This window comes from Leptinotarsa decemlineata, unplaced genomic scaffold (genome assembly GCF_025532065.1).
Source record: "Leptinotarsa decemlineata unplaced genomic scaffold, Ldec_3_MD MMD2_tig00001393_RagTag_RagTag, whole genome shotgun sequence".
Lineage (NCBI taxonomy): Eukaryota > Metazoa > Arthropoda > Insecta > Coleoptera > Chrysomelidae > Leptinotarsa > Leptinotarsa decemlineata.
The window spans coordinates 6,523,098-6,536,782 of NW_027412562.1; the positions used below are offsets into that span (position 1 = coordinate 6,523,098).

The following is a 13,685-nucleotide window of genomic DNA, read 5'->3' on the forward strand; positions in this document are numbered from 1 at the left end:
AAATACTAGTATTATTCTGAAAAAAGCGATGGGCGCTTGATATACAAAAATTATGGCACCAAGCGCCCACGTTTTTTTCACAATAATACTAGTATTTTTCGTTCGTTATTGTTTTAAGCTTATTAAAAAAATATTTTTAACTTTTCAGCTCGTTGTTCTTTAAAAGCGTGTTTTTTAGTTGTTTAAACCATATTTGTTTTTCATTTTTTAGTTTCCTATGCTATAAAAGCGCGTGTTTTAGTCTTTTTAAACTATATTTCTTTTATCTAAACTTTGGGATCAATCAGCCGTATATTGTTTAGAAGAATGACCATTGATATTTTTCGATTCTGGAGAGGGAGCCTGTAAATCAGCCACCAAGCCCAAGGCAGCAGGCGCGCAAAGGAGGGTTACAAATAAGGCAGCAGGCGCGCGTACAGCGTCATCTGCCCGCGAATAGATCAAGCAATAATGTCCATAATTCTGGAGTTACAAACAAACTGAAAACAAACAAACAAACAAACATACATGCATACAAGTGAAGCTAATAAAAGCATGTTATTTAAAAAATACGTTTTTCAAATGAAGAAAATACATGAAAGTGAGTTCGAATTATATCAAGGAGGTTCCGTACAGCGCCATCTGCCCGCGAATATATCAAGCAGTAATGTCGATAATTCTGTCAAATACAAATCCCGATATGAAATGAAATGAAATGGAGAGTTACAAACAAACATACATACATAGAGGTACGATAAGGTACAAATTGCTAAAAACGACTCTCCTCGATAGGAAGACTTAACAGATTGTCTCTGGTCTCGATTCCTGGCCATCATGACAAAGGAGGATGCTGCAAGCAGCTTCATCGGCCCAGAACCTGTCATTGGTATCGCTTTAGGATTTGTCAAATAAACATTGAACATCTGGATGGCATCTGATCGGCTTCGTTAGGAATCACACGTTAAAAGGTAAGACCTCGTTAGTCCTTAGCTCCCACAAGTTTCTCAACTTCTGAGAGTTGTCGTTCGTATGGGGGCGACAGCTGCATTAGTGACAACAATCAAACAGAAAAACAATTTATTTCATCATGAACTTTTGGGAAAAATGAAACCAATAAGGAAAATCAATGCTACATGGCAATAATAATAATAGTAATTCCACTCACAAGAGGTAACAGCAGTGAAAAACTCTCTCCGTATCAGCACAAACTTCGACAGATCTGGTCATCGGAACTGTCGGGAAGAAAAAAGTTGATGCAACAAATATGCTTGCCGTTCAAATCTTACTCTACTCGTTTGTTGTAGTGAAGTGGACTCGGGAGGAGCTGTATCAACTTGACGTTAAGACCCGAAAAATGATGCATCTCTATAGGAGTTTGCATCCCAAATCGTCCGTTCCACGGTTGTACTTCCCCTGACAACAGGGAGGCCGTGGACTTTTGAGTTTGGAGTGTCTACATGACAGAATGGTTCTGGATACAGCCTGTAAAGTCGTCAGGAGTTCCGATCCCCTTCTCTGCATGGTCCGTGACCATGAGAGAGCAGGAATTGGAGCATTTCTCTTAGGGCAACTGCCCGAGCAACTGATGAACTCGGCATAGTTTTCGACTCTGAACAAGGTGGCCACAACTCTGTCACCGAGTTGAAACCTGTTCAGCAAAGAGCTCAGATGAAAGCCGCAGAGATCTACGGCACTCTTACGGTATTGACGAGACACCGGTGTTGCCCTATGCTCCGGGGGATATTGAATCCGTTGTGGGGAACGAGAAGTCCCGAATTTATTGAAACTATTCATTCCCCACCCTCAGGCTCATACAAGCTAATAAGCCTGATGTAGTCCTTCTCGACCACCAGAGCAAAACGATATTTATCGTGGAGTTTTCAGCTCCTGGCGAGACGAATATCGTCAGAAAAGAGGAGGAAAAACGGATAAAATATCGAGATTTTCTCTTCGAACTCCGCAGACTCTATCCAGATCACTCTGTCAAGATGGTTGTTTTGATTATTGGAGTCCTTGGTGGAATCTCGAATCTTAAAATCATACCGGCTTGCCGCACTAAGGCAGAAATCTTAGCCGCACAGATGCATGTGCTCAGAGCACATGATTCTCGGACCCAATGATCACTTACCGTACGGTGTGGGGAGTGGTCATTGGTTGATAATGCTGGCGCGCCCTCCCGAATGTATCGGGGGATAGGGCCTGACCAGCGCACACTACGGCGAAAGAAAATAATAGGTCTTTATTCCCAGAATGTACTTACAATAAATAAGTGTGAATATTTACTGAAACGGGAAAGGCTGAAGATCAGTTGCATCAAAAGATGCAACCAAGTGCCAAGGATGTTTGTTCCCACAATTCCCAAACAAACATTTATTCCGAAATTTTCTTGGAAATTGGTTTCCCTATGTGAATGTTAATTTTTATTATTCCACCTCTAATGGATATTTCTGGTAAACCAACCATTGTTGGTCGGTTGTTTCATCAGAATTTTTATAATCACTTCCAAAAGTGGTGATAGTTTCACGTTGTATGCTTATTTTCAACAGTATATATCGGCCGCACACTGAACACTGAGTCATGCGAAGAGAGGCGGGAGAATCGTTTGCCTGAGATACGGCTACCGCGTTGTGTTAGAGTGAGGAGAAAGAGAAGACAGACATACTGGCTCCGTTATGCGTTACGTTACCAAGCGGTTTACCCTCCCATAGGAAGTTATCACTTCAAAAAATGTAATCGATCCTACAAAAATTTTACTATCCTCACGTCACATTAAACTCGGTATGATAAAACAGTTCGTTAAATCATTAGGTAGAGAGAATGATAATTTTAAGTGGTCTGTGTTAAACATTCCTAAGATTATCTGATGCAAAAATAAAGGAAGGGGTATTCGATGGACCACAAATTAGATCTTTAATAACCTATGAAAAATTTGATGCAACAATGAATACCACTGAATTAAAAGCTTCTGGCGTTCAAAGATGTCAACAGTTTTCTACGAAATCACAAACACCGGTGTTTGTGATTTCGTCGATTTTTATAATACGGGGCCCCGTATTATGAAAATAGTGTGGCACATTGATTTGATACGTATCAAAAATGGGAAGTAATGTCATACATTTTCTCTTCAGTAAATCTGACTTTATTTGATTGAAAATGATTCTTTGAATTATTCCATTGTTATTATTTCTAATGAAAGTTCTGAATTTTTTTGGCGAGTATCCTTTGACTTCATTTGAAAAATGTTTGTTTATTGCGTCGACGAGATTTTCCCTATAGCAATATTTCGCATTTTTTATCTCTATGTACAGATGATTTGAGTATTTCCAGGACTTAATAGAAACCTCAACATCATTATCACTTGTCTATTTATGCCAAAGTTTACGGTTTTAGTTGATGTCTTTTAAAATAAGCACCTTATTCCACGGTTCTCTGTTCCCAAATTGTTTTGTTTCTGGAATAAACTGGCATGTAAAGTTGATGAATCACGTGAAATCCGATATCATTTTCAGAATAAACCGTTTTATTACGCCAACATACTGCGAGATATAGTATTTGCTTCCGTTTCGGAACGTCCGTTACCGTTCGTTGAATATTTAATTCGGAAGGCATATATGGAACCAATTTTCTGTGAGACGGGGTGTTAATGCAGACCCCGGGGTGCCAAAAGTGTGTTCTGAATTGTTCTAGTGTGTAAAATAATCCGGACAGGAAGTCGCAAACGGCAATATTTCAGGATAGAGAAAGAACGCGCTGATTTTGCCGCGCCATTTAGCTAAAGCGTTCGGTTGGCAGAAGTTACGAGACATATTAGGAAAAAACGAGGAATATTGGGCGACGTTCGAGAATCTCCAGAAAAATGTTTTATGAGACTTCTGTAGAAATCAATCACCGATAACAGTATATAGTGTAACCAGAAGAACGAGAAGTTTCTCAATTACTCAAAATGTTAGTTTTGGATGTGCTTGTTTTGGATCCATTCTTCGCCAGAAGTTCAAGTTCTACCTTTTATTTTCAGTATCATAAATGTCATTAGATGTTTCAACAGGAAGGCGCTCCTTTGGATTAGGCCTTGACTGTTCGTTAGGCCTTCACGCTAACCGGATTTAACACCTCTTGATATTTTTGCGTTGGAGTATTATTGTCGACGAGTGTGCTGAAATCACTCTGTGAACAAATAAAGTTGTTTTGAAAAAGATCTTTATTGTTGTAAGGAAGCGGTTGATCATCAATTTGAACATTCAATTAGTAGTGGCATCAACGAATACGTAAAATAGGCAATCCCCGAAAGTCCCCAGAAACAGCTCTGGGTTTCTTGATTTTTCAAAAATTAATAATCTGTTGTATTATCTGAAATCAGGATATAATAAGTCTCTATATAAATTGAAAGGGGTACATTTTTAGGAAAGATTAACTTTTGGAAAAGAAAGGTTTTGACTTTCTACTTCTCCATCTTCATACAAAAAATGTGGGAATCTTCCAAAAAAAGGAAGGAAGCAATACATTTCAAAAAATTAAGTCTATACAAAGATGTGTAGAGTTAATTTTCTGAACTTGAATGCCTTCTTACTTTTTTTGGAAGATTACACATTTTTTTATATAGAAATGGAGAAGTAAAAGGCCAAAACCTTTCCCATAATTTTTTCTATTGTTTAAACAATATGTATGATATATACAGGGTATTTCAAATTCGATCCTCACCATTGGGATCTCGGAAACTATGAGAGATACAAAGATGGTTAAATTGGGGAAAAGTGGCACAGTTACGTGACTAACAATATGCAGTTGAGAATATTCTGAAATTTCAAATATATCTGGAGATATCTGGAAAATTACGGAAAATGGTTTTATTTTTTTCTGGCTTTATTTTTCTGAGGATTCGAAAATAAATTGCACTTGCCATCCTACGTTTCGTCTTCCGGCCCACCATCATCAACTTTATTTTTTCTTATGGGCGCTACATTGGATTCTTTCTCTTTTGAATAGAAACAGATTTTACCTTTTCAAGTATGTATCATAAGTTATCATTCTTTTTCGAAAAATTTGAGATATTGAAAACAATTATTTCTTATCATAATAGGCTTTGACTTTGATGTTTCTAAATTTGACTTTCAATTTGTTACACTCAATAACATTTACTTATTGTACAAGTCATTGAATGTTTGCCGAAAAATGGCTTTCACGAATGAAGAATAAAGAGATATGATACTGATTTTTCACAAATACGTTAGAAACAATGTTACGACATCGGAAATGTATTAAAACTTGTATCCCGAAAGACGACAACTACATCGAACTATGTTCAAGTTATTGGATCAAAATCTCACCAAGTTTGGTTCATTTGAAAAGCTGAAGAAAAAATACGGAGACAAAATCAACAATCAAAATTTGATAAATGACGTGTATATGAGATAAATTAGACATTGTGTCCTTTTCAATGAAAATAGAACTTTGAAAAAATAACAATAATTAAGTAAAATGTAAAGACAAAAGTAAATCATAGCAAATGCTCAAAATGCTGGCCTTGTTAATGATAACACAACTGTGCCCTTCTTTGAATATTATTCACTGCACGATTAATTTCCCTCCTTCTCAATCTTCCGAACTCTCTAACAATGCTTTGTTGAAGGTCCTCAATATTTTGATATCCCCTCTGACCATAAAGTCTATTTTTCAGTGTACCCCATAAGAACGTATCCATAACAATTAAGTCTGGAGACCTTGCTGGCCACCTCAACGACCCATTATTACCTATCCATCCATCATCAAACCTTTTAGTCAGGTAATTAGATACTCGTCTAGTAGTGTACGGTGGAGCACCATCATGTTGAAACCAGATGTTGTTATAGTTAGCCAAAGGTAGATCATCCAAATAGTCGTCGAAAATCGACATTGAAAACTGGTGATAGGTTTCTCCATTCAGAATTCCGTCAAATAAATGAGGACCGAAAATTATATCTTTGTAAATTCCTGCCCACACGTTAATACTAAATGGCACTCAAGGTCGAATTTCTCGGAACTGCCTGGGGTTGTTTATGCTCCAAATGTGTTCGTTATTTTGGTTGAATATTCCACAATTCGTAAAAGTGCTTGCATCTGTCCAAATTACATTTTCCAGAAAAACAGGAAAATCAGCTCTTCTTATTAGCCAATTACAAAATTCTAATCGCTTTTCGGGATCACTTTTTTTTGAGATGTTTCCAAGCACTTGTATGACAAATATTCATTTAGGAGGAAATTTGACGTGTAGATTTCCCCGGGTTCACGTTTATCTGCAAATTATTAATTTTTATTGAAAATGACACAATGTCTATCTTACCTCATTTACAAAATTTTCTTCAGTTTCCTGGTCCATTGTGTTTCCCTATTTTGTCCTCGGCTTTTCAAATGAACCAAACTCGGTGAGATTTTGATCCATTTTTGGATCAAATCAAACGACAACGACAACCAAATCGAATATAGTTCGATTTGGTTGTCGTCTTTCGGGATACAAGTTTAAATACATTTCCGATGTCGTAACACTGTTTCTATCGTATTTGTAATAAATTTGTATCATATCTCTTTTTTTTTTTCATTCGTGAAAGCCATTTTTCGCCAAAAATTCAATATTGTACAATAACAAAATGTCATTGAGTGTAACAAATTGAAAGTAAAATTTAGAAACATCGTCAAAGCCTATTACGATAAGAATTAATTTTTTTCAATATCTCCAATTTTTCTAAAAAGAATAATAACTTATGATACACCATTGAAAAGGTAAAATCAAGTTCCATTCAAAACAGAAAGAATCCAATGGAAAAAGTGGCACTGTGGAAGTGCAATTCATTTTCGAATCCTTCGAAAAATAAAGCCAAACAAAAGTAAAAACCATTTTCCGAAGTTTCTGTTTTTTTCTGATATCTCCGGATATACTCGGAATTTCAGAACTTTCTCAACGGTATATTGTTAGTCAGGTAAATGCGCAACTTTGCTTCAATCCCGAGATCCCAAAGGCGAGGATCGAATTTGAAACATTGAATTGAATATAATTATTCATATTGTTCAAACAATATGTATAATTTTTGGGTTAGGAAGTTTTTGGCTTTCTACTACTCCATCTTGATAAAAAAATGTGGGAATCTCTCAAAGAAAGCAAGGAAGTAATCAATTTGAAAATAAGTAACTCTCTACATGGATGTGTAGATCATGCAAAGAAGTAACTTCCAGACACAAACTGGAAGAAAGCCCTCCTGAAACAGCTACTTTCATATACACATTGAATTACACCAAAGACAAAAATTCTTTCGAAACAAATACTTTTATATGAACACTGAATTGAACAGAAGATACTTTTCTCTACTCAGTTTGTATTCGTTATGGAATAAAATCAGATCATTCACAAGAGTTCTACTTCAATTGAATGGTAACAAATTGCACTTATTTGGAACATTGTCATCCTCACTGGTTATAATTGTATAATGGCTATACATGAGTTCAAAGCATCTTTACTGCGACTTCAACATCAAAAATTTTCCATTACGTAAAGATTTTGAGTTATAGTTATTTTTGTTTTATACAAGAATTTTAACATTTTATAGGAAATATAAGATCAAAACAAAAAAAAACAATATATTTTGAGGATAACAGACTTTATTTACAATACACATGAAAAAACATTTAAATGAAATCTTTTGTGCATAACCTTTTTGCAAATGTTGACTTTTGTTTATATATTTCATCGTTTTACTCATAAGGAAACAACAATAATCCCCCATCATTGCTGCATCCCATCTGCCTTGTTAACGTTTCTCCATTGTCAGTATGTAATAATAATAATAATAATAATATTTATTCACCATTTGTGATACATAGCGTATATATGGTAGGTCAATGATTATTTACAAAAAACAGTACGTCACTTATGAATAAAATTATGGAATCAAAGCTTGAATAAGAATTAATATTCGCATATACAAAAGTATATATACACATAGATATATAAAATGCTAATTAAAAAATGAATAAAAATGTGGCAATTTTGCTTGCCGTAGTCAAATAAATATACATATGTATATATTTACATATATACATATATTTACAAACATGTACACACATATTTAAAAAAAAACGATAAAATCGCCAATCAGAACACTGAAACTAAAGCAAAACAGCAAGTGGAAATTTAGAACGATTATATATCTTATTATCCTTCTGTGAAAGAATCCTCTAAATATTCCTTATGACTGTAGTAACATTTGTCCTGAACAAAGTTGAAGAATTCAATCTCTTTATGGAAAGTGGCAGTCTGTTGTAAAAATTTATGGCATTATATGTCTTGGTGGAACTTTTCCCCTTGTTCGTCACTGACAGCACCCACAGACAAGAAATAGATTTTGAGAGACATGCGACATCCCATTCTGCAGTAGTTTTCAAGTAATTCTTCTACAAGTGTTTCGTAATTTTCTACTTTCTTGTCTCCTAAAAATTCTAAAACAATTCTCTTAAAAGAACTCCACGCAGCTAATTGAATATTAATCAATTTTTGATCAAACTGTTGATCACTTAGTAGTTTTCTAATTTGTGGTCCAACAAATATACCTTCCTTGAGCTTTGCATCACTTAATTTTGGAAAAACGTTTTCAAGATATCAATTTCTTCGTCTAATGCTTTTACAAAATTTTTCAATAACCCCAGTTCAATGAGTAATGGAGGTAACAAAACGTTTTTGGGATTAGCAAGAGATATATTCTTCATGTTAGCTTGACCTGGAATATATTTATTTCTCGGAGGCCATTCTTTTACTTGATAATGGCTTTGTGTTGCCCTACTGTTCCAGAGGTAAAGAAAACAGCAAAACTTCGTAAATCCACCCTGAAGACCTAGTAATAGTCCTTTGACTTTCTGGTCACCACGTATTTGCCACTTATACATTTAGAATAAGTGTTTACTTTATGGCAACTGCATGTGCAAGAGGAATAGAGGGTCTTTTGTTACCATTATGGAGCAGAACGGATTTTAAACTTGTTTTAGATGCTTTATTGCCAGATTTTGAACAATTTCCTCAATTTATGGGAAAATAAAATTTGGAATGTCGTATTCATTGAATTTTTGTGAAGAAATTCATAACTCAAAAAACTTACGTGTTAGAACATTTTTACTATCATTTTCGTATTTGGGGACCAAACATTAACAAAGAACATTGACATTACAGTCGTTAACTAGTGTAGTTGGCCTAAACTCGCTTATTGACTTTATATTTAAGCTGAAAAGAGGCAAGAAAATAAAAATTTGGAAAATCTCTATCGATCAGTGTATCACGAAACAGTAGAATAAATATTCTTTGAGAAATGGAGTTACAAAAACACATGACATTAAAAAACGGACAAAACTTCTGAAATAATCTAATATTTTCATTTCATTTCATTAATTTGTTTCATTCATCTACAGTATATTTTTTCAATTAACGTGTGTTGTATATTTTATGATAATATTTATAACTCCTACAAATACTACTTCACCAAAATGAACTAATAAAAATATCTCTACATCTTTCAACAGCACTTCCATCAAAAACGTCATTATTAATTTATTACAGCGATTTTTCCATCTAACCATCATTAGTAACGTCGGTTTTCTTTCCATTATGATACAATTAAAACATCTATGCGGTCCAAATGGATCTCATCCGTATTCTTTCTACATTCTTTTCATATTGAAATCGTGGCAGCCATTACCGTTTCAGATAGCCGCTTCATAAGTAATAATTTTGTTTTTAGGAACCCTCCTAAACGATTTATCATCCCGAGGAATGACTTTCCGAGGATGGATTTATTATTTATCATCTTTGGGGTTATTTGCGAGCACTTAAAAAGGGGTTTTGTCAGGTTTTACAATGCCCTGACCAGCGCTGCTTTATTCCATCGGAGGAAAAGAATGAAGTTTTGTTTTCGATATTCATGCGAGAAGTTGTTCTTTTTTAGAATATGCAAGTCCACCTCGAACAGATCTGGACGATGATTTATATTGATGTTTCTTTGGAAATGGTCCAAGAAAGTACTTTTAGGGAATAATGAATTATTTGTTATTCGATATCACTTGACTTACTTACTAAAACTTCTCGTAGGAGTCCATTGTATCTCAAAATGGAGTGCAGTAGATTTGCGAGGAATAAAACTCAAAGTCGTCTCCACAATTTAATGTCACCATCGGATGTTAGTAGAAGTTTAAATATTAGCGGATGATGAACCTATATAGATTCGAAACATGTTCTAATTAATGGTTTTGCCGCAAAAACATCCGATGGTGTCATTAAATTGTGGAGACGACTTTGAGCTTTATTCTTAGCAAATACCTACTTACATATAATGTTGTAGTTTTTGTATGCAAAAGATTATACTTTGTCATTACCGTCATTATCGACGGTAATTATATATAAATAATTATATATAATAATAAATAATAATAAATGTGGGAACTTATAAACGAAGATAGGATGAAATTAAAAGAGCAACGAAAAAAAGACAACAAAAACAACATAAAATAATGTTGGTGTACAAAAGTAGTGATATCTGGTGTACAGTTGTTTCTTTCGTCTTGCATAGTTTTTTTTATCAAAAAAAGTATAAATATACCTAAGAAAACCAATCAGAAGTTTTTTTCAGAATCGGTATCAAAAAATACCGAAAGAACATAAGTAATTCTTTTTGACAGTCAGTTGTAACATATAAATAGAATATGCGAATTTACAATTAAAATTCGAGTCTCCTCCATGCCCCCTCCCGGGTTGAGTGCCCTGAAGAAGAAGCTTCACCCCCCAGCTATTTAGCGAGGAGAACCTACTACCCCACTCCATCCACCCCCGCTCTCCGAGCGGTCCTCAACTTGCTGATCGGCACTTCAGAAAGATTGACATCTGACCTCTTTTGGTCGAAAGTAAGCCTTTAGGTGCTTTTACTTTCTTATCGAATCGTTGTTTAATCTGACTATTCCTAACTGAATTTAAGCATGGGGTCCCCCAAAAACTAACCGGCGGCTTTGTGTTAGTGCATCGAGCGTTTCTCAGTGCATCCCAGAAAAATTTTTAGAGTCGCGATCGCGGTCGAAGCTTTCTTCGCTGAACCTACCTGGAAGAGAGTGTATCTGGTTAGTGTTATACTTACCTAAGTCGCCTGACGGCGACTAACGGGGGCGGTCTGTTATTCTGTTTAGTCGGCCTGGGATGTTTGTCCCTTTCTCGGAATCTGGGGTCATCCATATTTAACGCATCGTGTAGATCGCGGAACGCTGGATTTGAGTGCGATCTGATTCTATCGAACGTGCTTTCTGCATGTTTTCTCATATACACGTCCACATAGTGCGTGTCCAGGTCTAAGTCTCTGTATATAAATCTATTGGGTATATAATAAGGTGCGTTTACAGTGGCCCTTACGCTCGCATTCATAATCGATTGGATCTTCTTCCTCTATGTCTGCGCAAACTGGCAAGATCGTCATGTGACCTATCGTGGAATTGGGAAAAACTGGACATGTCGCAACCGTACCACTAGAACAAAGCAGAACAGTCAATTCTGAGTAGTACACAACCATTTTTTTTACACTTGTCTTCCAAGAAATCAGGAAAACCAACCGCCGAAGACAGATCACTCTTTATCAGAACAATGCGAGCTCTCACACATCGGCTCAAACAACTACATTTTTGACCACCCAAAACATCGATTTGATGTGTCATCAGCCGTATAGTCCTGACTTGGCACCGAATGACTTTTTTTTTATTCCCGCACGTAAAAAACGTTTTCCGACACCTGAAGAAGCCGTTGCTGCATTCAGAATGCATGTTTTGGAGATACCTCAATCAGAGTGACAAAAGTGCTTCGACAATTGGTTCAACCCTGCTTCTAATCTTCTATCAGCCAGAGTATTTAAGTTAAGAATGTCCAATATAATTTTATAGTCATATTCACCGATATGATATCCTAGTTTATATGCAGAGTACCTTAAAAACTTATTTTGAACACTTTCAAGCATATCAATACCCACATGATATGAAGGGCATCATATTGTGGAATTGTATTCGATTATTGAACTAACAATTTATTGAAGTGAGAGATAATTCATTTGCAGATCTAAGAATGAAATCTAACATTTTTAGCGCTTTAGAAGTGAAATTTGCAATATGGGGTTCAAATGACATTTTTGGATCGAGAGTGATTCCTAAATCTCTGATTGTGTTTGTTGTTTCCATTTCTGATTGATTGATTTTATATGACCAGTTAATGGAATTTTTGTTTCGGAAAAAAAAATTGACATTTGTCTATATTTAATTGCAGTAGATTTATATCACACCAGCGAACAAAGTTAGATAAATCGTACTGTAATAATTTTGTATCAGTTGATCTGTTTAAAAAAAAATCTGTTTTTCCGTTAATCAGCTGCCGCCCCCATACGAACGACAACTCTCAGAAGTTGAGAAACTTGTGCGAGCTAAGGACTAACGAGGTCTTACCTTTTAACGTGTGATTCCTAACACGGTGATCATGAATAACTTTAAACATCTTCAGGTCATCAGCAAAGAAAAGAAATTCACTATAAAGAATAACATCTTTCAAGTCATTTACGAATAGGTCGAAAAGCAATGGCCCTAAATGAGAACCCTGTGGTACACCCGATGAAACTGTGATTGAAGAAGATACTGACTCACCATATTTTACAAATTGTACTCTGCAGGCTAGATAATTTTTAATCCATTTCAGAATGTTTTCTTGTATACCCAAAGCGTTTAGTTTATGCAATAACAAATTGTGGTTTACTCGATCAAATTCCTTTGAAAAATCTGTGTATATAGAATCCACCTGGTGTCTATTTTCGAAGGCATTTATTATACAGTGTTGATAAATTAGCAGATTTGTGCTGGTAGATCTACCACTACTGAATCCATGTTGTCGATTAGTGATTATATGTCTACAATCCCATGTTTGCTTTTTTGTAATTAGGCTGTCTAACAATTTGGGTAATTCTGATTGATTACAGACTGATCGATAATTTTTTATATCATTATGTGATCCACTTTTATAAATAGGTTTCAAAAAACTGTTTTTCCAATAATCTGGAAAGATCGACGATTTCAAAGAAATATTGAATATCATGTGAATTGGTTTTACCAGGGTAAAAATACATTTTTTGATTAGAAATAGCGGAATTCCATCAGGACCTGTAGACAATTTCCCAGGTAATTACATGACTAGATCAATTATTTCTTTAATAACAATGCTATAACTATACATATATCAACCGTTTTACTAAATTTATATTCTGGAATTTGGTTAACTGTTTCATCACAGTAGACTGATGAGAAATATTCTGCAAAAAGATTTACAATATCATTACTATTTTCGCTGACAGAGTCATCATAATACATTTTAGATTGTAAGGAGTGTGATTTTTTTTATTAATTTTCCAGAAGCTTCTAGGATTATTGTTGATGTTATTCTCTATTTCATTTATGTATGCTTGATGGCAAGCGTTTCTCAAAGCTTTGCACTTATCTCTCAAATAAAAAAAATCTTCATATTTATAAAAGTTTCCATTTTTGTATTCTCTGTGAACCGATTTCTTCTTGAAAGTTGATTTTTTCAGCTCAGAATTGAACCATATTGGGAAAGTAGAATCTTTATATTTTTTTTAGTGGAACATACTACTCCAGAGCTGTATAGAGAATATTGTAAAAATTTGTAA

General features: G+C 35.0%; 1 protein-coding gene across 1 annotated transcript in view; it reads left to right on the top strand.

Annotated features, from left to right (window-relative positions):
• Nucleotides 1–13,685, top strand: part of LOC111514257 (chromosome transmission fidelity protein 18 homolog) — a 103,974-nt gene that overhangs the window by 33,594 nt on the left and 56,695 nt on the right. The gene's annotated exons all lie outside the window — the stretch shown is intronic.